Raw genomic sequence first — 23,652 nt, forward strand, 5'->3', positions numbered from 1 at the left:
AAACAATTTAGAAATTCCACAGGCAGGTGTTGTATGGCTTGTGTAAAGTGTCCATGATCTTTGATGTGAATTTGAACTTGTGAATTGTGTTAAAAGGCTTCAAAGGATGTCAACACACATGATTCCACTTTTTTTAGTGAATGAAGGTCAAAACACCTCCATTTGTGATTGAAGTGTGATAGGGGGCTCATGATGATGTGTTCAAAGAGCTAGAGGCTTCAAAATCAAGATAGCCTTCCATACCAAGACTGGTAGACATTATATGAGTATAAAGTCTATTTGAGGATTCTTGGCCCAGACTTGTTGCAGACATAGTCCATGATGTTTATAAGGCTTTGATAGGTGCACACATGAAATTGGGTAAGTGCTCTTTAGCTTAAGGCCATAAAATTAGGTTTTGACACTTTGTTTTTGAAAATGAGGTGAGTAATGATCAATACATTCCCCATTTTGTCCAAATTTGGTGTAGAGGCTTGGTGTAATATGCTTTACAATTTGGATGATCAAAATGTTGGCAGCACGCCTCTATGGTAGAATTAAACTTTATACGCGTATAATGTCTATTTTTACAGAATGCATTTTTTAGCATAGGCATATGATATTTGGGCTAGGTTTATGATGTGTACAAAATTTCACATGATTTGGAGCCTTTTTGATAAGTCTAAAGCCAAATATTGAAAGTAGGCTGAGACTTTGCGTTTATTTGGTTCTTGGGTACCTTGAATGGCTCTGAATATAATGAAATTTTATGTTCTCCATCTGGAGGGCATGCAAAATGGTTTGGTGAAGTCAATTGAATGTTTCTTGTGCCAAGTCTATCTGGGAGACATCATACATGTATGAAGTTTTCACTGGTAAAAACTAGTTTTGATGCTTTGAGGTTTTTGTGATTGTGCCTTAAGCCTTGGTAGTTGATTTTCACTTTAAAGAGTCATTTGTTCAGTTTTGAAACTCCCTGCTTGGTATTTCATTCTCCGAAAGAGATTTCTTCATTATGGCCGTGTGTTCGCAAAGATTCTTCTTGATCTTTAATTCCCCTGCATGTGGATGTTGTTGGGCACCCTCTTGTGGCCATGATGAATCCTTTGAACTCACAAATGCCCCTTTTTGGCGATTTGTCGCTTAAATAGCGTCTTTTACTGAGGAGACTGTCGGTGATAATTCTTCTTGACGATTGACCTTACATGTTAGTTGTTGATGATATGTCGATGACGCCTGTGAAGTTTGGTGGCAAACGGATACCTAGCTCGATCGTGAGGCTCAAATGACGCTTTGTGGTCCCGAAGCCTTGCCCAATGTTTTGGCCCACTTTTTGATGATCGACTTGGACGGAGGCTCACTTGGTTTATAGACATGCCCAAGACTTATCTTCTCTTGAAGTTTCTCGTCGTTTCGATGAATCTTTCCTGATCAGTCTCTATCGTGCCCGAAGAGGTTAGGTGTAAGGACATTGGTCCTATGGGCAAGGCCATCAACACATCCGATCAATGTGTATGCTACGGGGAGGCTATAAGATAGCACGGTTGGGTGGAAACTAGCACACGCATTACCACCACCCTTTCACTGGTATTTGAGCTATTTTTGGGGGAAGGGGAAAAGCGGGTTGCATGTGCATGCGACGCGCTGCTTCTCTCCCACGATCTATAGACAACGATGTCTCGTTGTGCGGCAAAAGTAAGGAAGGCACAATGTCCTGTGCGCAATGTGCAAAGACAGACAGGGACAACCCCACCTATGCCCTCCACAACGAGCGACCAAGGGCAAACTACGACACCAAGGATCCAAAGGCTTCCATTGGCATTGTTGGTTGTGCACGTAGGAAGGCCCACTTAACCCTTGCATGAAGGAGGGTTAAACCCACCCCATGAGGGTAAGAGGCCAACACTTTACCATCAAGCTATTGAGCCTTGTTGTGTATAACAAGGAAAGGTAGCATACTTGTGCTGAAAAGAAAGCTAGAAGGAAAGTGAAAGCTTCAAACTTCAAGGAAGTAGTTTCACCCTTCCTTTTCACTTCTTGGAGGAAGGCAAGTTTTACTCCAAAAATTCTTTTTTCCTCAAGGAGGTAGCTTCAAAGTGAAAAAAAGCCTTCACAAAATCGATGAGTTTTGTGAAGAATCAACAAAGGTGTTCTTACGACGACCAACACATGAAGTGCTACAATTTCCACAAGGCGAGGTTCGCATGCGACGCAAATTGTGGACCATAAAAAACACAAAGACTTCAATTTCACAAGGTACAAGTTGACTTTTTTTTTTGTCTCTTTACATGAGTATGTGTTTACCATGGCCACTGAGGATATCCCACCTATACACACTTTTGATTTTGAGCACGTAGATCAAAATTAGGGCACCACGGGTGCTATTGACACTAATATGCATGACAATGATGATCTAGGAGATCATGGCCTTGTAGATATGGCTGCTTTCAAGACTTTGGAAAATTGCCAAAGCGTACTTGAACGTAACCTATCTACACTGAATGCAAATGTTACAAATCTTACGGAACTACTTGTGAAATTTATGAATTCACAGATGGCTCAAGGAGCCACAAGTGGCCTGGTTCAAGGGAACCAAGCTCGCACGACTCAAGGAGTCCAATAGACAAGTACTTCAAAAGATGCAGAAGGTAGCACTGCATTACTTAAGAATATCACAATTCCCGAGTTTCATAGGGAACACCATGATCGCAACAAGAATACGGTCAATACGTTCGTACACAAATGGAGTGATATTCATAGATCGAGACACACCCTTGATATAAAGACAACTGTGGAAACAAGTCTATCTCTTAAGGCAAGGCCTATAAGTGGTGGATGAAATTTCCAATAGATGCTCGTCATCTTCTTGGGCTACGTTTCAAGCTTCTTTCTCCAAAGAGTTTTTGGACTCCAATGAAGAAGATACAAACTGGTTAGCATGGGATGCATGCCGCATGTCTCGCGTCTCTCTCACACAGTACCTTTCAAAGTATCGGGAAATCATATTGAAACTAGAAGATCTAGATGAATTCCAAAAGATACGGGGTTTTAATAGGTGTCTTGACAAAGACTATCGTCTTCATGTCAAGACCCAATATCCAAAAAATTTGGAAGAAGCCATCAGTCATGCCCAAAGATATGATGAGGACCAAGAGAGGAAAGGAAATGTTCCCTACTCTAAGAATAATTTTGCTAAGAGCAATGTGGCAAAGAGCCAATGGCAAGGTAGATCTCCCACACGTTCCAAAAGGAATAAGAGACAATCTACCTCTCCACGCCCACAAGAGGCTAAGAAGCCTAAGAAATCACGAGATACTCCACGTGGGTCTCTGAGCACTGCTCTTTTGGACCAACATAACAAGAAAGATTGTCCTCTTTTGCAAGGCAAAGAAAAGGCCATGCACACGGTGCAACACCTCACATTAGATTCATCTCCTAAATATTGTGATGTAGAGGTTCTTCATATGGAAGAAAAGCACAAGTGTTGTGTGCTTGTTCAATGTGGCAGCCCACCTTGGGCACCCATGATTTGATTCGCATGCATGGCACTATTAATGGACAACGTGTTCGTATTTTAGTGGATGATGGTGCAACTCATAATTTCTTGAACTATAAGCTAGCCAAGAAATTGAAGTATGTGGTGCAGCAAATGTCTGGCAATGATAAAGAAGTATGGGACACGGTAGTTCAAGGGGTTGAGCTTATTGTTCAAGATCATACGATGACCCTTGACTTTCACTTTATGAACATGAACCGTACTGATGTAGTTTTAGGATGAGAGTGGCTGCATGGTTTAGGAAACACATTGCACACTAGTCATAAACACAACTCCTTATCCTTTATGGCCAATGGTAAATATGTGCTTTTGCTTGGTGAGAAAAATATACCATCTGCACCTCTTATATGTACATCCGAGATTTCTATTTTGCTGAAAGCAGATTTAATAAATGAAGTTTTTTTGTGTTACTGCTTGTCTCCAAGTCTTGTGAATTGTCAAGAGCAAAGCGCAATAAATTCTAGTAACGGTATGCAAAGTGCAATGAATTCTAATGATAAGCAAAGTATTAACAAATCTAATGAGCAAAGTGCTCTCAATTTTGATTCTATAGAGCAACGTGCATCTGTTGTAAAACAAACGTTATAGGAATTACAAGATTCTCCATCCCAACATAGCTCTAGTTTACTTTCTCACAAAACACTTACTCACGGAGTCTAGTGATGTATTCTCAAGTGATTTACCACCGGGTTTACCCCCCTACACGTGATGTGCAACATGGCATATATGTCTTGCCAGGCACTAAACCGGTGAGTAAACCACCTTATCGTATGAGTGCTAAAGAATCCAAGGAGGTTGAGAGTTAGTTGGCTGACTACCTCGCACATGGTTTCATTAGACCTAGCACTTCGCCTTGGGCATCACTAGTTCTATTGGTAAAAAAGAAAGATGGTACTATGTGCATGTGTATAGATTATCGTGGATTAAATGCCATAACTATTAAGAACAAGTATCCTCTACGAAGAGTGGATGAGTTGTTTGATCAACTCCATGAGCCACGATACTATACAGAGATAGATCTTCATTCAGGACACCACTAGGTGCATATCCTTTTGCAAGATATCGCCAAAACTGCCTTTAGAACACGGTTCAGGCATTTTGAGTTTTTGGTTATTCCTTTTGGTCTAACCAATGCTCCAACTACATTTATGACACTCATGGATAGTGTCTTACGTCCCTATCTTAGAAAATTTATTGTGGTTTTCCTTGATGACATTCTCATTTACAGTAAGATCAAAGATGAACACATAGAACACTTACAATTAGTGTTTGAACAGCTACAAGCTCATGTGTTGTATGCTAAGAAAAGCAAGTGCAATTTCTTTAAAACAGAGATACATTACCTCGGTCATGTGATCTCTTATTCTGGCATCAAGATAGACACTGACAAGGTCGCTGCCATTCTTTGATGGCCACATCCCAACACGGTTGAGGAGCTTCAAATATTCTGAGGCATGGCTGGATTTTATCGACAGTATATCCTTCATTATGCCAAAATCGATGTTCCTATGACGGATCAACTTAAAGCAAAAGGTAAGACCTTTTCTTGGGAAGAAGCCCAAAAACGCAGTTTTGAACAACTCAAGGTAGCTATAGCCACTGCTCCCATCCTAACAATCGTTGACCCACTTAAGCCGTTTGTGGTAGAGAGTAATGCTAGTGATAAAGCAATTGATGCGGCGCTTATCCAAGAGGGAAGACCTACAGTCTTTGAAAGTAAAAAGTTAGATAGAGATCAACATAATTATTCTATCTATGAGAGAGATCTCTATGCCATAATTCACGCTTTAGAAAAGTGGCTACACTATTTATATGGTGCCGAGTTTGAAGTAGTTTTTGACCATGAGAGTATCAAATGGTTTACTACTCAAACAGACGTGAAGGGCCATAAAGCTAGATGGGAAAGAATACTTCAAGATTATGATTGTAAGCTACGATATCGCAAGAGGCAATATAATGTAGTAGCAAATGCACTAAGTCCAATGCCTTAGATTAATTCAATTGCTTTCACGGAAATAAAGAGTGGATTTTTTGGAGTCCCTTACGTGGCAAGTGTGCACAAGATCAATCATATGCTTGTGGAGTGCAGTTTTAAAAAGGGATCCCTCACTCACACTCACATGTCTCTCTACAGCCAGATCAACAGGTCTCTGCACGTGCAGATAAAAACTCCAACACACACAGCTCCACCCCTACTCAGGAATAGCTTAAGTGATGGAAGAATTTTTCCATTGATGATGGCTACTTACTCCACAAGGGTAGAGCATGTGTGCCAAAGGACTCAGACACTAGGTGCCAAATCTTGTTTGAGTGTCATGATAGTCCAAGTGCTAGTCATCTAGGTATTCGTAAGACGTATGACTTAGTTCGATGGCAATTTTATTGGTCTGGCTTACATCATGATGTTCAAGAGTACGTACTAAACTGCCAACAGTGCCAAGTTAATAAGGCAAAGCACCTCAAGTTAGGTGGCCTTTTACATTCTTTAGAGATTCCACAAGGTAAGTGGGAGAGTATCTCTATGGATTTTGTAGTAGGACTACCTACTACAAATCATGGTTATGATGCCATATGGGTAATTGTAGACCGTCTCACAAAGATGGGTCGATTCATTCCCACTAAGACTATGATTAAGACACCAGAATTAGCATGGCTATTTGTAGAGCATATATATCGACTCTACGATCTTCCAGCTAGTATCATTAGTGACAAAGAACGAAAGTTTGATAATCACTTCTGGAGAGCTGTGTTTCAAAAGTTGGAAACTAAACTTAATCCAAGTACAGCTGATCAACCAGAAAAAGATGGTCAAACCGAAAGAGTTAATCAAGTGCTAGAGGATATGCTACGAGCATACATTAGCAAGAAGAAAACCAATTGGGAAGACTACTTACCTATATTGGAATTTGCTTATAATACTTCAAAGCATGTGACTACATGGTTTAGTCCATTTATGCTTTTATATGGATTTCAACCTAGATCACCCGTTATGATGGGGTTGGCTAAGGAGAAGATACAACAAGTAAAGGATTTCCTCCAAGAACATTTTGATAAGCTTCAAGTTGCTCGACAAAATGTTAAGCCAGCTCAAGATCGATTGATATAAGAAGTACACAGATGAGCATCATCGTCTTGCTACTTTCGAAGAAGGAGATAAGGTTTTCCTCAAAGTTCTAGAGCATTCAAAAATTCTGAAGATGGGAAAAGTTACTAAACTTTCACCACGCTATTGTGGACTGTTTACCATTCTCAAAAGTATAGGTCAAGTGGCCTATAAGTTGGCTCTTCCAGAGAACTCATGAGTTCATCCTATTTTTCATGTTAGCCGTTTATGAAAACAGCTAGGACAGAATGATAATGTCATTAACATAGGTGTGTTAGTTGACCTTATCGAGCCGCCAAGCATCCCTCATGAGCCCGAAAAGATTTTGGATTCTCATGAGCTTCGCACCAGACATCATGTCAAACGACAGGTGTTGGTAAAATAGCTAGATAGACCTGAAGAAGGTTCTATATGGGAGAATGTCTCCGCACTTAATAAACGTTCTCATATGTTTATTTTTGAGAACGAAAATGATTTTCCAAGGGGGGGGGGGAGGGGGGGGTTGGGGGGGGGTAATGTAAGGACATGGGTCCTACGGGAAAGGACACCGGCACGGCCGGATAGTGTGTACGCTAGGGGAGGCTATAAGATAGCACGATTGGGTAGAGGCGAGCACATGCATTACGACTTCCCTTTCACTAGGGTTTTTTTGGTTGACCTAAATCCACATTGGAGGTCATAGAGGTGTTCTTTTAGCTTAGGGTTAACCCCCCATCAAGTCTTGTAGCAACCAGTTGGGTGGTTGATGCGTTACGGACCCTTTTCAGTTTCTTTCCCGCGAAGCCACATTGATGTTCAAAAAATTTCGCGACAAAGAGAGTATAGAACAAGACAAGCTCATGATAATGAGTCTACCTTTCATATCTGGTGCTAATCAATGTGTCGTGTGTGTTGTATGGAGTCGTAGAAGATTCGATCGCTCTAGGTCTCTCAAGCTCTCTCTCACTTGTGAATAGTGAAAATGAGCTATTAAGTGGGCCCAAAAGAACTTATATCGGGGTTCCTGGACCACTTTTTACCAAATTTGACGTGTGCTCCTATCTTGTTGTGAAATGTACTTTAGGCTCAAAAATTTCTTCATTTGGCTCCGGTTGCTTTGTTTTCAAAAGATTTGTCATTTAGACCAAAAATCGGCCAATTCGTCTTCACTATAAGCTATTGATCACTCCTATATTTTTCTTTTGTCCCTATGTTGTCATTTCACCTGCCTTTTCTATTTTTCTTTGTTTTTGGCTAAAAAATAATAAAAAATAAAGGAAAATATCTAACTTGGCCAAAAAATTACCGAAAATCCAAGATAATTAGGTAATAGCATAATAACCTACTATATACATCTAGCCATAGTATTTTTGATGAGATTGCTCCATTTTCTCACTTTTTTTTTCATGAAAACTGTGCTTTTTAGATATATATACACAGCTAGAGGCTCATCTTCGTGTTTGTCCTATGTCATCTGTTATTTCACAATATTTAAGGGCATATCTACTCGGGTTTACCAAAATACTCGCAATCAAATGCAAAAATCTGTAATATCAAGGAAAACAGGGCCCTTTTTTACACTCGTAGAGTGTCGCTTGGTTCCTCTCCCCTTCCTGGTCGAAGTCCTCTTGGACGAGAGTGTTGCACCTTCGGGCATGTGTTGTGTATGGGCTTTAAAAAACAAGTGCTAATGCTTGCCATGTAGTGTGGCCCTATATGCATATTCAAGCAATGCATGGAAAAATTAATGATGTGCAAGAGGAAGGTATAAGCCTAATGCTTATTGGCAGTCAATGTTGAAGCTTTATCTTCAGAGGTGGTCCATATTGTTTTTGCCGTCGAAGAAAATTCTTTTTTGCTATCCTTTCCTTTGCCTCTGCTTAAGCTTTTGCAACAATGTTCTTTCCTCACTTCTACCCGTGCTTTTCTAGCTTTCCATGTGTTTTGTTGGCTTTTTCGTTCAATGCTAGGTGTTTTACGTTGATAGACCGCTTTCGCGTGTACAAAGTAGCGTTTATATGCATGGTCATATGTATAAAAAGATGTAAATACATGCATTTGGGAGCTTTTCAAAGTGGTTTCAAGTTCGAAAAAAGGTGCAACGTGTGCACATTGTAAATATGCGTGCTTGCGCGTCGGCAGTCGGACACATGTACATGTCCGTATAGGGTATCGGGGACTTGGATATGGTCCTAGGTGGCTTATTTTGGCTCTAGATAATGTTTTTGAGCTTTCTAGAATGTAAATAAAGCAAGTGACAAGTGTGGGTACTCTCATCCCGCTCGAGAAGTTTGACACATGCGGTAACTGTCCATTTGCGGCGCCTGATCTGCGGTGATACGTACATCACCCTAGAAGTGGTCAAAAATGGAATGTGGGGATGTGGAAATGTGATTTGGGTATCGAGGATCAAGCGTGCAAAATTTGGTGAATTTTGGAGTCCGTTTGGGGTTTTGCCTGCGAAAAATGCCCGCCGAGGGTCAAAAAGGGCCAAAATTGGGCCAAAAAAGGTCAAAAAATGGTCAGAAAAGGTGTGAAATGGCTTAAAATTGCCACATCACTCACGGTGCCGTGATGGTCCAGGCTGAGGGAGGAATTTGGAAGATCAATATCAACACTTTCACCCCTCTGTGTGTGGGAGGAAGCAGGGTTCCTACAGGTGGTCTAGTGCAGTCCCGTTGCATTCCTGTCCTGTTTTCGAGTGTATGGAGGAGTGAATGAGAGCTTTCTCTCTTCAATTTTGCACTTGGGAGAGTCTATGGAAGTTCTGAGGTTTCCATGGATGTGTGTGTGCAAGGAATTGAGGGAAGAAGGTGCGGCTTTCTGCAAGACTATGTGACCCTGTATCGGTGACATTAAGGTTGGCGCTACTCCAAAGAATCCAACATAGTGGATTTTGGTGAAGCTTTTGCAATGGTTTGAGAGTGGTCTTTTGTGGCTGGAGTTTTTGATTTTTTGATGGTTTTTCTTGTATATTTTGCTCACCATCAAGTGTGATTTCAAGTGTTGATCACCTTGTAGTGTCTGCGGGCAGGCAAAGGCTTGTAGGTCGAAGCGTTTGGAGTTTGAATTGAGCTTGTGGGTAGAGTTTTTAGGGAGCATTTGAGTGGTAGTGAGTGAGGTGAGGAATTCAAGTAAATTCCTTGTGTTGTGTTGAGTTGTCTGGGTGTGTGAGTGTGCGCACGACATCTTTTGCTCCATCATCCTTTGGCGATCCTGCTGGGGAGCGAAAATTTGCCGGTTGTGCACCCAAGTGGAGCGGTTTTGCTGTGAAGTTCGAGCTTCATTGAAGAAAAGTGGTGGTTTGGTTGAGGTGCAAGACTTCAAATTTTGTGGAATTACTCACGCAAGGGAGAAGCAACTTCAAAGGGATGGCGTACAGTCGGCCAGTGTTTACAGGGAAGGAGGATGTGAAGCACTGGATTGGAGACTTCGAATGGCATACACTTGGTATGCACATTGTAAATGATGAAGCAAAGCTTCATGTATTTCCTCTTGCGCTCAAAGGAGAAGCTAGCGAGTGGTTTGAAGGTTTAGAGGAAGAAAAAAAGCAAACATGGGAGCAGGTGAAGCTGGCAATTTTTGATGGGTTTGGAAAGAAACTAATCGCAACAGAAGCGACAACAAAATTGAGAGGTTTGCAGCAAGATGTTCATGCTAACTTTAAAGAGTTTTTGCAACACTTCAAAGGACTTTGGATTCAATTAGAGGCGGCATCCCAAGTACCTCCAGGAGATTTCTTTAAAGTACGTCAGTTTATGGATTGTCTCCATCCAAGTGTAAGAGAGAAGGTCGATCAAGATGAGCCTGCTACATTTGAAAGAGCTATGGAAATTGCTGAGGCCAAGAGCAAGAAGATCAAGAGAAGGTGGGAGCAAGGCCTGACACATACTGAGCCAGTTGTGGTGCAACCAATGGTCCATGTGACAACGGATGATAGAGTGGAGCGAGTGGTTCAAGGTCCAGATCCCGTTACGGCCCGGGTTTTGCATGATCTTGCTGGTCAATTGTTGCAAGAATTAAGAATTAACATAATGAATAGGAACCACAGAGAGAAGCGGCCAGCTGGGAGAGGCAGGGGACGAAGGCTACAAGGTAGATGCTACAATTGTGATGAAGAGGGTCACTACGCCCCTGATTGTCTTGAACCACCAAGAGAGAGAGGAGGGATATACCCCCTATATGGACGTGGTCAAGGAAGAATAGAAGAGAATCATCAAGAACGGACACTAGAAGCATCGTCGTCGCAACAACAACTGCAACCGTTGCTTGGAAATGGAGAAGATAGGGCTATCAACATCATTACCCTTGAGGTGTATGTTTTGGCCAATAAGAGAGCTAGGCATGATAGGGAGAAAGAGACAGAAGAAGAGAGGGAAACAAGAGTAAGGAAAGGAAAGGCTAAGGTAGAAGACAAACCAGAAAGTAGCAAGAGGCGGCGAAGAAGGAAAATTGATCCAAAGGAGTACCTCCTTGGCCAAGGTGTTGAAGACTATGATATTGTCGACGACATACGAAATCAAAAGGCAAATATATCTTTTGGTCAGTTGGTGGCTTTGAATGCTAAATTGAGGAGGCAGTGGACCAAGTGTGTGAGTACGCGGCTTCCTTCCAATAAGAAAGCCGTCAAAGCATGGTGTCATCTTTGAGGGTTGGTCACCCAGTGATATGGTGCCAATAGTTGAAGCTATGCTGGGAAAGAAGACGGAAGTGCAAGCATATGTGGATGGTGGTGCCCAGGTGTGTGTCATGACCGAGGCTATCATGAAGGAAGTAGGCGTTAAGATGTCAGTGAATGCTTCGATCCGTATGAGGATGGCCAACCACAAAAAGGCAAGGTGGCTCAAGGTCACACATTTGGAGAAGTTGAGGTTGAGTTTTGAAAGGCTTCAACAAGAGGGTGGGCACTCAACCCAAAGAAGTGTAAGTTTGCTCATGCCAGAGTCCATTTGCTAGGACATGTGGTTTTGGAATAGAAGCTGACCCAGAGAAAGTTAAGGCTTTATTGCTTATGGATCCGCCCAGCAACACAAAGGATTTGGCATCATTTGTGCATAAGCTCAGGTACTTGTCACGTTTTTTCTGGATGCTATGTCAGTATGTGTATCCTCTCCAGAAATTGAGTCAAAGAGTTCAAGGGTTTGAATGGAATGAAGATATGCAACTGGCTTTTGATGGCATCAAGGAGGTATTGTGTGCTTTACCAATAGTGAGTCCTCCTGACTTGCAGTCGATTTTCTATGTATCTATTAGTGTGGGGTCAGTAGCTTTTGGGTCGGTTCTCTTACAAAAGCAAGGATAGGAACTTCAAGCCAGTTTATTTTGAGAGCAAGATGAAGAATGTAAGCGAGTTCTCCTACACTGAAATGGAACAGTGGGTATTCGCCTTGGTTCTTGCTTGTCGTAGGTTTAAACCTATTTGTTGCCCCAAAAGTTCTATGTGCTCACCACATCGAATTTTTTGTCGGATGTAGTACAACATTTGAAGCCTAGAAATCGCATCTTAAAGTGGACTTTGGAGCTTCAAGAGTATGAGTTTGAGTTTAAAGTGGATCATTCTGTTAAATCTCACTTGGCAGACATAGTCGTACATAAGGGGGGCCAGCTTCCATCTTACCCAAGGGTTGACAAGGATGATCATGAAGAGGAAATAGATATTACAGATGCGTATACAATGATGTTTGATGGTGCATACAGGAAATTTCTTCAAAAGGCAAGTGGTGGGGTAGTCATTAAGAACCCAAAAGGCGATGTAATCTTTTCTAGAGCTTACAATCTTGATGAAGCTGAAAGTAACAATGAGGCTGAGTATCTTATGCTTTTCCTTGGGTTGAAGCAGTGTGTTGAGTTTGGACTGAAGAGGGTCATTGCAAAATGGGATGCATTGCTAGCCATGAATCAGTTGCTTGGTTTGTGGAATGTTAAGAAAGACAATTTGAAGAAGTGGTTCTATGGCATCAAGAAGCTTTTGCATGAGTTTGAGAAGATACAGTTTAAGCATGTTCCTCGTGAGCAGAATAAAGAAGCTGATGAGTTGGCTAGGGACAAGTTGGATGCCTTGGTAGCTCCTTTAAGAGTCAAGGAAGCCTTGTATGTAGGAAGGGAATCATTGCAAGATGTAGAAGTATTTCTTGGTAAAGGGCAATGTCCAGAGGGCATGTCAAAGGTTCGGCGTAAGAGAATAGTTGCAAAAGCAAGAAACTACACATTGGTAGGTGAGGATCTCATGCTTTATGGCAAGGATAGCATTTTGAGAAAAGTGTCGTACAAAGAAGAGATAGGCTTGATTTTGGAGCACTGCCATGAAGAAACAGGCCATCAAGTCAAAGATCAGGTTGTATTTCGTGTTTTGAGAGCAGGTTACTGTTGGCCCTCTATGATGAGAGATGCTTATTTTTGGTGCAAGTCATGCCATGAATGCCAAGTGTTTGCAAATCGGAAGCTTTTGGCTGAGCCTCAGAAAGCTATAATGTCTTTTGATGCATTTGCAAAATGGGGAGTGGATGCTATAGGTCCAATGCCGAGGACCAACAATGGTAAAAGGTATATCCTTGTGGTTGTGGACTATTTGACAAAATGGGTGGAGGCAAAAGCAGTAAAAGATGTAACAGCAGGAAGAGTAGCCTCTTTTTTATATGAACAAGTGTGTTGCAGGTTTGAAGCTCATATGGTTATCATTTCTGATCGTGGACCAGGGTTTAGGGGAAAACTTGTTGCTGCTCTCATGGAGAAATTGAAAATTTAGCATAGGCATTCTTCTCCTTACTACCCGCAATGCAATGGGTTGGTTGAGAACTGCAATGGTCAAATTGTGAAGATGCTATCAAAGTATGCTAGAGAGCATCCTAAAGAGTGGGACTTGGACTTGGAAAACTGTTTGTGGGCTTATAGAACTACGTATAGAGTGTCAACACAATTTACACCATATGAACTTGTTTATGGAAAAGAAGCTCTTATGCCCATACAAGTGCAGTTGGATGCCTTGAAGTTGTTGTGCAGAATGCAAGGTGAGCATAGTGACAAGCTGCAAGAAAAAATTCTTCTTTTTTTTTCCCGAGAAAAAGATCCTTCTATTAGTTAATGAAAACTGCCCATAGGGCTACATCCACCTCTACAAGAGAGGGCTACAACAAGCATGATGGGGAGACTCTCCCAATGAAAAAACATCATATATACAATGGGGCTAAATCAAGAGATGGGAGGAGGGAAGAGCCACACAGGTGGACAGTAGTGCCATCTGAGCACCCCTGGACCATGGTGTAGAAAGGCCTAGGGCGCCAGAGTCGAAGGAAAGCCTCGCGGCGCTCCCGCATGCGGTCGGAGCTTCCCTGTAGTCCCTCAAGCTGTCCTCTGAGAGTATGGATCAGCTCTAGCCAGAAGTCACGAATAGTCTCTGCTGGTGGCACAGGGCGAGCCTCAAAGATGCGGAAACAACGGGCCCGCCAGATGAACGAGAGAGCTAGGCCGCTGATGAGCTCCCAACACTCCTCTCTCTCACTGCACCACTCCTGTGGAGTAAGGTCTGTAGCAGGCTGGAGTGTAGGTCGCCCCCCCTGTATCACTATCATCCTGCTGGTGGAAGATAGCTCAAATTGAAGTGCCGGGCCCGTGAGGGTGGACCAAGCCGCTGCCCCCCAAGTGTACTGTCGAGCCGTGGAGAGGGCAGGCATCAGCCGAAGAACTCGTAGCCACACCTGCTGGGCCGAGGGGCAGTCCCAAAGACAGTGTCGCTGACTCTCCACCAACTGGTCACAAGCTGTACATGCGGCCGAGAGACCACTATGCACAAGCCAGCTCCCTACTATTGTGGCTCTGTGTGCAACCAACCACTGGAACAAAGTGACACGCCTCGGCTGTCTAGAGTCCCATAGCCTCTGCCAAAAAGCTGCAAAGAACTCAACTGTGAGGCCCTCCTCCTGCCAATGACGTGCTGCAGCGGGGCGGGCCTCTCTCTGTGCTGCAAGTATATGACGTCCAAGCCGAACAGTGTACTGAAAGAAAGGGACTCCTGGGCGGTCTGCAGAAGAGAAGGGGTCCCTCCAAAGCTACTCACCAGGATCCCACTGTACTCGTGCTAGTGGACAGCACTCCCAAGCCCATAGCCTCCAGTGTCCTGTCTAAAGAGCTGCTGGGTCAGGGTCTATGACGCAAGTCCTCCCATAGATGCCCACAACTCGGATCCTCTGGAAACAACACTCTGCTACCTATGAGGCCTCTACTGCAACTCACTGTAATCGTCCCCCACCCTGAAGCTCCAAGAACAGGGCTAGGACAGTCTCTGAGCAACCCCTGACTGAAATGAGAACCTCCAGTTGTGTGAAGGCTCCCATCCACCGGGGTGCTACTGGCTCGAGAGGCGTGATCCACTCAGCTGGAACTGACTCTGAGATGTCCTGACACATGCTCTGAACCCCTCTCATGCCCTGTAGTTGGACAGCCTGCAGCTCCTCTGATAAACCTGTGAACTCTAGCTAGTCACCTAGAGAGAGCGCTGGACTTGCTGCCATGGGACCCCAAGAAACATGAGGCCTACTCCCAACCAAGTGGCCTCTCTGAGTGCTAACCATGGGGTTCTAGACGAGGGGCTGCCGTAGGCGCTCCTCCGTGCACGTCGGCTATCTCTGCTCTAGGCCACGCCGTAATAGCTCCCAAGAACGCAGCAAACTCACAGCGAATCGGTCCTCCAGTCTCCTGCTCAAACCAACTCGGCGCAACTCTGTAAAGATCCATCTGGTCTAAGATTGCCAAGGGCCTCCTGACAGAGGCACCCTGGCACGAAGCCTCTACAGCAAGAACTCCTTCTAGGGCTCCTCGCCTGGAAGAAGTCCTCTGACGACAAACTTCCCAAGAAGGGCTCTGCTCTGCTGTGCTGGATCAATGATCCCAAGCCCTCCCTGCGAACAAGGAAGTGTGATGACCGACCAAGCCACCTTGGCTCGGGCAATCTGAGTGTCGCGACCTGACCAAAGGAAGTTCCTAATCAGCCTCTCTACCTAGTTGATGCAAGAACTCGAGAATATCCAGCAAGAAGTGATGTACTACATAGTCGCCAACAACACCTGGTTGGAAACTACTACTCTACCAGCCAGCGAAAGTCGTGCTGAGCTCCAATGTAACAGCTTTCTCTTGATGGACAGGAGAAGAGGAGCAATCTGCTGCTCGGGGGACAAGTCCAAACCAACATGACAACCCAAGTACCGAACTGCAGTCCCTGGAGGAATCCACCTGAAACCCTCTCCTGGTATCCAATCTGGCACAGGAGCACTACCAACCGAGAAAGCCACTGTCTTTCTCCAGTTGATCAGTGCGCCCGATGCACAGCAGAAGGTCTCCAAAGCCTGCCCACAGCTGTGTAAATTGGCCTCCTGGCCCTCTAAGTACAAGGCTGAGTCGTCTGCAAACTCAGCGTCCAGGAGCTCATCTCCCCGTATAGGGAGTGCTAAGCCCCTCAAACCAACCTGCTGTGACACCAAAAATCTGCTCATCGCCTCCGCATAGAACAGAAAGAGAAAGGGGGCAAGAGGACAACCCTGTCTGACTGATCGTGTGAGCATGAAGCGCTCACCTCTACCTCCTGCCAAAAGCACCTGACTGTGAGCCTGTTTGTATAAAGCTGACACCCCTCTGATCCAAGCATCTGAGAAGCCCATCCTGCGAAGCGTGCCCTCTAGAAAGTCCCAGTCAACACTGTCGTATGCCTTCTCAAAATCGAGAAGAAGAATCACAAGGTCCTCCCCACAGAGACGTGCCAGGGCAGAAGCCTCCCAGAAAGTGAAGATGTTGTCAAGGATACTGCGTTCCTTGACAAAACTTGTCTGAGTCCCATGTATAAGGCTCTCCAAAAGTGGCTGAATCCTCAAACTCAGAGCCTTGGCAAGAATTTTGTAGGCTGAGTTGAGGATGGTGATGGGGCGCCACTGTCGAATCTCATCCAAGGAGCCACCCTCCTTCGGAATGAGGTAAATCAGGCCCTCACTCATGCTATCCGGCATCACTTCTGTGTGCAGAATGTACTGAAAGGCACTACAAAGATCTGGGCCAAGCAGGTCCCAGTACTCCAAGAAGAAGCTGGGAGTCAGCCCATCCTCACCTGGATAGCTACCACGAGGGAGGTCCCTAAGAGCCGTGTGCAACTCCTCAAGCTAAAGAGGTATCTCTAGCCTCTGGCGCATCTCCTCAGTCACAAGACAAGGCATCTGCGCCCAAACCTGCTCCCTGCATGCATCCTGTCTCTCTGACTGGGGCTCAGCCGACAGTAGCTCACGGTAAAAGTCTGTAGCAACTGCACGCATATCCTCAGGCTCACAAACAAATGACTCATCGGGTCTCCTCAGTTGATTGACCTTGGCATGCGAGTGCCGAGGTCCCACTGTCTCAAAAAAAGCACCTGTCACTCTGTTACCCACCTGAGTCCACTGAGATGCCTGTCGGTGAAAGGCAAACTCATGGCGCCTCTCCACTGTGCAAGCAAGCTCATGTCGAGCTTGCTGTAGCTGCTCCTCCAACCATGGACTGTCTGGATGCTGCTCTTGCATCCTCTGTAGTGAAGCAATGCCTCGTCTGAGATGCTGCTCCTCCTATCTCACTGCAGCCCGTCGAGCCAAAGACTCCTGGAGAAAAAAGTGGCTAAGTTGGGCTAGGCCTAAGGCCACTCTGTCTGCAGGTAGAGCTTGGCTGTCCATGCCCTCTGTCCAGAGAGCCTCTACCCTCTCTCTGAGTGCTGAGTCCAACAAGACCCGCTCTGGGATGCGAAGCATCGTGCTCCCACTCCTCTGCATGTCTGCCACTGTGAGGATCACTGGTGCATGGTCCGAGAAGGATGTCCCTACCAAGATGCCCACTAATCCCCCCAAGTCACTGAAGTGGTCACTAGTGTAGAAGCGATCTATCCGCGATAGATTCACTCCTCCCACTGTGCGGTCCGATCTAGAGAAGGCAAGACTCTCTGGAGGCCTCACAAAGCCAGAATGCTGCCATGTATCCGAGACCCTCAAAGTCATACACAACCTCTCCCAAGCTGCTAACGCGACTCCATGTATAGTAGCATGGCTGCCTCCAATCCTGTCAGAGGAGTCCTCCAACATGTTGAAGTCCCCTCCTACACACCAATGGTCAACCTGTGGCAAAGACTCAACAATCTGTGACCAAAACTCTGCACGAGCACTCGCCACATTGGGCGCATAGATGTTCAGGAAGCCCACAAGGCCACCCTGAACCTGCAAAGTAATCCATTGAGCCCTGCCTGGCACAACAATCCCTCTGCCCACAATGGCCTGCTGCAATGAGTCTGCAATAGTCATACATACCCCACCCTGGATGCCTCCAGGTCCAAAAGCATCTAACCAAAAGGTATGATAACGTCCCCGCAAAATCTGACCACATCGCCGAATGTGGCTCTCAAACAAATGGTGCTCCTTAAGCATAAGGAGATCAATCTCTCCTCCCACAAGGCAACGCTGAAGCTCCTGACGCAATCGGCCCCGCTGTCGCTGAAACTGGGGCCCACCTAATCCCTGCACGCTCCATGAGACGATCCTCATGGGGAGCGAGAGAGAACAGATGCGGCCACAGCAACAAGACGGGCTATCTTCGAGGCAAGCTTGGATGGGGAGTAATCCGCATCCGAGCGTCCTCTAGATAGGCGAGCCTGTAGTGAGTGCTTGGCCAAAGCCTAAGCAGAGCAAGAGCGTGCGCAAAGCAACCTCCTCTGTCCAGGAGTCCTCATGAATGTATACATAGCAAGGAAAACACTGCGTATCAGCAAAAAAGTACACCACAATGTGCCTACATCCTGTTGAGTCTGGGGGTGTCACCGCAAACTTGGCCAGTGGCCACAAAGTCTGCAGCAAATCTGTAACTCCAAGTTCTCCCATGTGGTGAGAGAACTCGAGAACCTGTGTATGCAACCATCCCACCACTGAGTCTAGGGACCACTCTGTCTCGGTCCGACCACAGAGGGGAAAGGAGAAACCAACTGCTGAGTCCAAGGCCTCTGTCCCCCTAGCGGCGAGGAACAGAGCGTGGACCTTGAAGCAGGCTACCTCGTGCTCTACTGCGGAATCGCCGAGAAAGCGAGTGAATCCATAATCGAAGAAATCCCAGCGGCGTCGGAGGTCAATGCTCATCAGACCACGAGGGATAGCTGCAAGGGAAGATGTCTGAATCTGCAGAGGGGGCCGCAAGAAGGGCTGTCCCTCTCTCGCTAGGCGACTCGTGGCAAAGGCACTGCGAAGAGATCTCCTAGCCGCCGGCGAGGGATCAGTCTCCTGAGTCGACTAAGGTACTGAAGCAGGAGGAGGGGGAGAAGGAGCTAGGGGGGGCGGAGGAGAAGAGAAGCGGGGTGGGGCGACAAAGACAGGGGGCGAGGTGGGGAGTGGGCGGGAGCAGAGGGCGGGGGAGGGGATGAGGAGGAAGAGGGGAAATCTGAAGGTGGGGTGGCTGGCGAGGGTGAAGCGGAAGTGGAGGCTGGCGTAGGGGGCTCCTCCTGCTCAAGAGGACCAAAGCGGTTCCCCGTGGGAACCCACTGCTGCTGAGTAGGCACCTGAGGACCACTCTGAGTGCCAGGCTGTCGCTGTGGCCCCTGGCGTCGACGGCCACGGGCCTGCTGCCATCCCTCCTCCGCTAGAGCCCCAGGCTCGGAGGGTGGCTCAAAATCTGTGCGCTGTGCCGCTGGTTGTGGCTGCGGCCCAGCCTTGGCAGGCTGGGGTTGAGGCTGAGGTGCAGGTCGTGGCCTCCTCCGTGGGCAGGCCTTCGCTAGATGGCCCATCTGTCTGCAAATGAAGCACTGGTTCGGGAGACCCGAGTACTCCACACTCTGTCTAAACCAATCCCCACTCACCCAAGGCAGAAGGATGACCTTCGGGAGCGTGTGGGTATCTCTGACCAAAACTCGAACTGAAGGGATGCCAGCCGCCTTGGCAGCTACTGATGTTGCCGTACGAGGTGTCTCCAGGACAATCCCGATGGCGGAGCCAATCCTGGAGAGAAGTGGAAGGTACTCCCTCCGTAAACCCGGAAAGCAGACTGAGATGGGGATGTCTGCCTCCTCTACTAGCACATCCGAAGTCGGGTCAAAACCATGTCGCCACTGTCGAAAGTGGGCGCGTGATGCTCGGATGGCCAGTGGACTCATAGCTATGACCTTTGAGGCCATCTCCAAAGTCTCGAACTCGATTTGGTAGTACCCCCGTCCGAGGATCTGGACATCCAAAATCTTGCCCACCTCTGCGAGAAGGCAGGCCTGGAGAAGGTCTCGCAGCTCTCCTCTACTAGGACGGGTGCCGAGAACCTTGCGCTCAGCGGGGTTGGGCGAGGGGGCTTCAGGCGAGTCCCTCTGTGGCGGAGCTGGAGCCTCCATCTGTGTCTACTGCTGAGTCGAAGAAGCGGATGGTGAAGAAGAACTTCAACCGAGCACGTCGAACACTAGTTCGAAGAAAAAGCGATGCAGAGCCAGGTGCAGAAAACCTTCGGGGGCAATGCAGACAAGGGGGGGGGATGGAGGGAAGGATACAGTGGCGAGCGAAGGAACAAAAGGCTGCGGGGGGGGGGGGGGGGAGAGAGAAAACAGCCAGGGAATGGGGGGGCAGCGGGCGGGTTAAAGGGCAGCTAGGGGCGAGAGCGGCGGGCAGCTGGGGGCAGCGGTGGCGGGCTGGGCTGGACGAGGGAGACAGTGCGAGGGCGAGAGGGGGGGGGGCAGGGGAGGCAGCACGATGGCGAGGGGGGCCAGCGCGGGGGGGACTGGAGGCAGCGCGAGGGCGAGAGAGAGAGAGGGGGGTGAGGGGCAACGATGGCGCAGGGGGGGGGGGGGGGGGGGGGGGGCGTGCAGCAACAGCAAGCGTTCATTCACGCACGTCGCAAGAAAGAATTCTTTCTCTAGAGTTTTTGCGAATGAATAGAGAGAAAGTCAGTGATTTATTATCTTCAACAAGCAGAGACAAGGATGGAGAAAATGAATAAGAGGCTGCCAGAGAAAGAAATCAAAGGGGGAGATCTGGTGATGAAGTATGATTCTCGCTTGGATTTTACTTTTCAAAAGAAGTTGAGGGACAAATGGTTGGGTCCATACAGAGTGAAGCATATATTTCCTAATGGCACCTATGAGTTGGAAAAATTGTCTGGTGAACGTTTTCGCTACAGAATAAATGGGTATTGATTGAAGAAATATTTTGCGAGGGATGTGGTTCCAGATGCAAATAGTCTCTTGGTTGAGCATAAATGCTCTATCTAGAGGGTGGGCAATGATGATAGACCGCTTTTGGCATTGTTAAGGCGGTTACGTCGCTAGCGGAAGCTAAATCGCGAGAACTCAACCAACAACAGAATTTGTCAGACGAGGACGAAGCTTGACCCGCAGGCGCATGGAAACAACTAGGTGGGTGTCAAATCACCTACTCGACCTTCTAATGACAATCACTACTAAGGAAATCAAATCTAAGTTCTAAAATACGCAAGTGACTGAAATCCGTACTACGAACGAATGCTATACGAAACAGGATCTAGAATCATTGAATCGATTTCAAACTCAAGGGGAAGGCTATACACTAGGTAAGAACAACACCCTAAAGACTTGAACTGCAAAATCAACCTATAACCACTCCGTGCGGTAAACGCGTATGAAGACAGGCCGAAAAATACAGGTGACCGAAACTTGACCCCGATGGTACTAATGTGTAGCTCTACCCGTTGTGGTTCTATAGATATGCTGCACGCTCTATTCCGACACACGAGTTGGAAGAAAACTCACACCGAAGCTCGTAGGAACTTACCACACGTAGAAGCCGATAGCGCGCACTCTTGGTATCTGTGCGTAGCTCTCACCGTTGCTAACACAATGGCGGTGTCGCTTCTCCAATGGCGGTCCCGTAGCTCGCGTAGCAAGGAGATAAGACCCTCTCTCTCTCTCTCTCTCTCAGACACAGTCATGGCGCTCAAAAACTCACTTTGATTAAATTGAATCCTCCTTAGGTTACAAAACTTTGGCTTATATACCTCAGCCTTGGAGGTGAGAACATCTCTAATTATTTACATCAGCAGGTGAAATTACGTCGGGATTACAGGCTGGAAACTCAATTGAGTCCCGTTACTTAATGAATGGCTCAAATCAAAATTAATGTCGGAAAGACATTTATTACAATCAATGGTTACAAAATGATGGGTGTGAGCAAAAATGTGGGTGTGATCCTCTTCTGGCTCAACACTCCCCCCCTCCGCGTTCATGTCGTCCCTGACATGACTTTTAGGCTTGGTCAATAGAGTCCTGTCGTCTTGAGCATCTGCAAATGTGATTCGTAGCGTAGGTTGCCGATGGTCAAGGTTGGGCCTAATATTTTGCTTTCGTGAGTGAAAAAGCCGGTGTAGAAAGCTTCTTCGAATGTTTGCATGTGGAAGCTAGGCAAAAACATAATTCTTTGGTATAAGAGATGTAACACCTTTGGTGATGGCTGCAATGAAAGATCATACATCATATCCGTCACTGTGTCGGCCGTCGATAGTAGACTCGAGGTCGTGGCTTTATGTGGCGCGAACACTTCAATGCATGCTAAGAGAGTCCTGCAGATTTTCTTTAGCATCTGACACGAAAGGTCAGGAGAGCCAGTAAGGAGTTTGATGGTGCCCGTTAGGGTTTTCACCATGTAGGCTTTACCTATTCTCTCTCCTTCCTTTGGTCCTGGCATCCTTGGGTAATTAAGCCAATTTGGCTTCTTTTCTGCAATCCTGCCATGCTCTTTCCAGCTTCTGACTCTTGGCACCGGGCAGAAGGTTGCATCCTCCCGAATCTCCTTTGGAGCCTCTACCAAGTAGATGAGGTAGGCTGGGTATTTGTTCAGCCAACCTTTCCTCCATCTAGGTTGAGAATCTACAATCTTCTTTGATTGTTCATCCTTTGTGATGTCGCCTTCGTAAAGAGCGACATACTGCTCCTCCTCTATTCTCTTTTTCGTCTTTATCACTTCAAATTTCATCAGAGGGAAAGGCAGGCTGGGTTGCATCCACTCTTCATGGAGCACTTTTGTGTCTAAACCTTGAAGTCTAATGGAGATGAGGAGTCTCCTTTCCCATTCCATTTCCGCCTTGGCACTTTCCTCTGTTGACTTTTCTATTTGGTCCTGGAGCCTTTGTTCTTCTTCTTCAGAGATTCCTGAAGTCGAGGCCACTTCTTGAACTGGGGCTGGATCTTCAATTGTGGTTGCCTCTCCAGTTTCAGGTAGCTCTATGGCTGCTCCCCCTGCTTCTTCTTGTGGTGGCTCTGTTTCTCTTCTTTGTTGCTCTTGGAGGTCTTGGAGCTGTTTGCGGAGGGCCTCATTTTCTGTCCTTAGTGTTTGGTTTTCTGATGTGAGCCTCTCCTCTGCAGCCAATGATCCCTCTGCCATGTGCAATCTTTGCACTTGCTCTAACCTTAGCTCTCTTTGCAAACTTCTGACCTGATCTTCCAGAGCTGGTACGAGGGCTCCCTCTTGTTCTGTTCCTGCTCTGCTAGCTCTAGGGGTGGTCCCGAGTCTCGTGATTGTCCTTTCTTGAAGTTCGACTCTTTCCCTTAGCTCAATGAGCTCATCCTTGGCTGCCTCCAGCTCATCTTCTATTCTCTCCTTTGCTTCTTGTGAACTTGTTACCTCTCTTGAATCTTCGGCTAGTTGGAGTATCAAGCCGTCTCTCTCGTTTTCGGCGTCGTAGAGTGATGCTTTATGACTTTCAGATTCAGTCATAGCATTCTCTAACTTCTTCTGCAACTCTGCTTCCTTTTGTTTTGCTGTCTCAAGTGCTACTTACTTTGCTCTGGATCTTTCTTTAATCTTGCTGAGCAGTTCATGCACCATGTGCATGTCTTTTTCATCTTCATCTGTCAACTTGACAGCTCTTTCTGCCACCACCTCCAATGGCTTCGGCTCGTCCATTTTCTCTTTACTCTCCATTGTACCCTTTGTCTTTTCCTTTGTCCCTTTCCGATCATCTTGTTTCCGTAGGGATATCCCATAAACTGCCTCCAGGGCCTCTTCTTCACTGTATCCGATCGCTACTAGATCCTCATAATCATCTT

The sequence above is a fragment of the Adiantum capillus-veneris genome, chromosome 5 (genome assembly GCF_014529385.1).
Source record: "Adiantum capillus-veneris isolate H3 chromosome 5, ASM1452938v2, whole genome shotgun sequence".
NCBI classification, from domain to species: Eukaryota; Viridiplantae; Streptophyta; class Polypodiopsida; order Polypodiales; family Pteridaceae; genus Adiantum; species Adiantum capillus-veneris.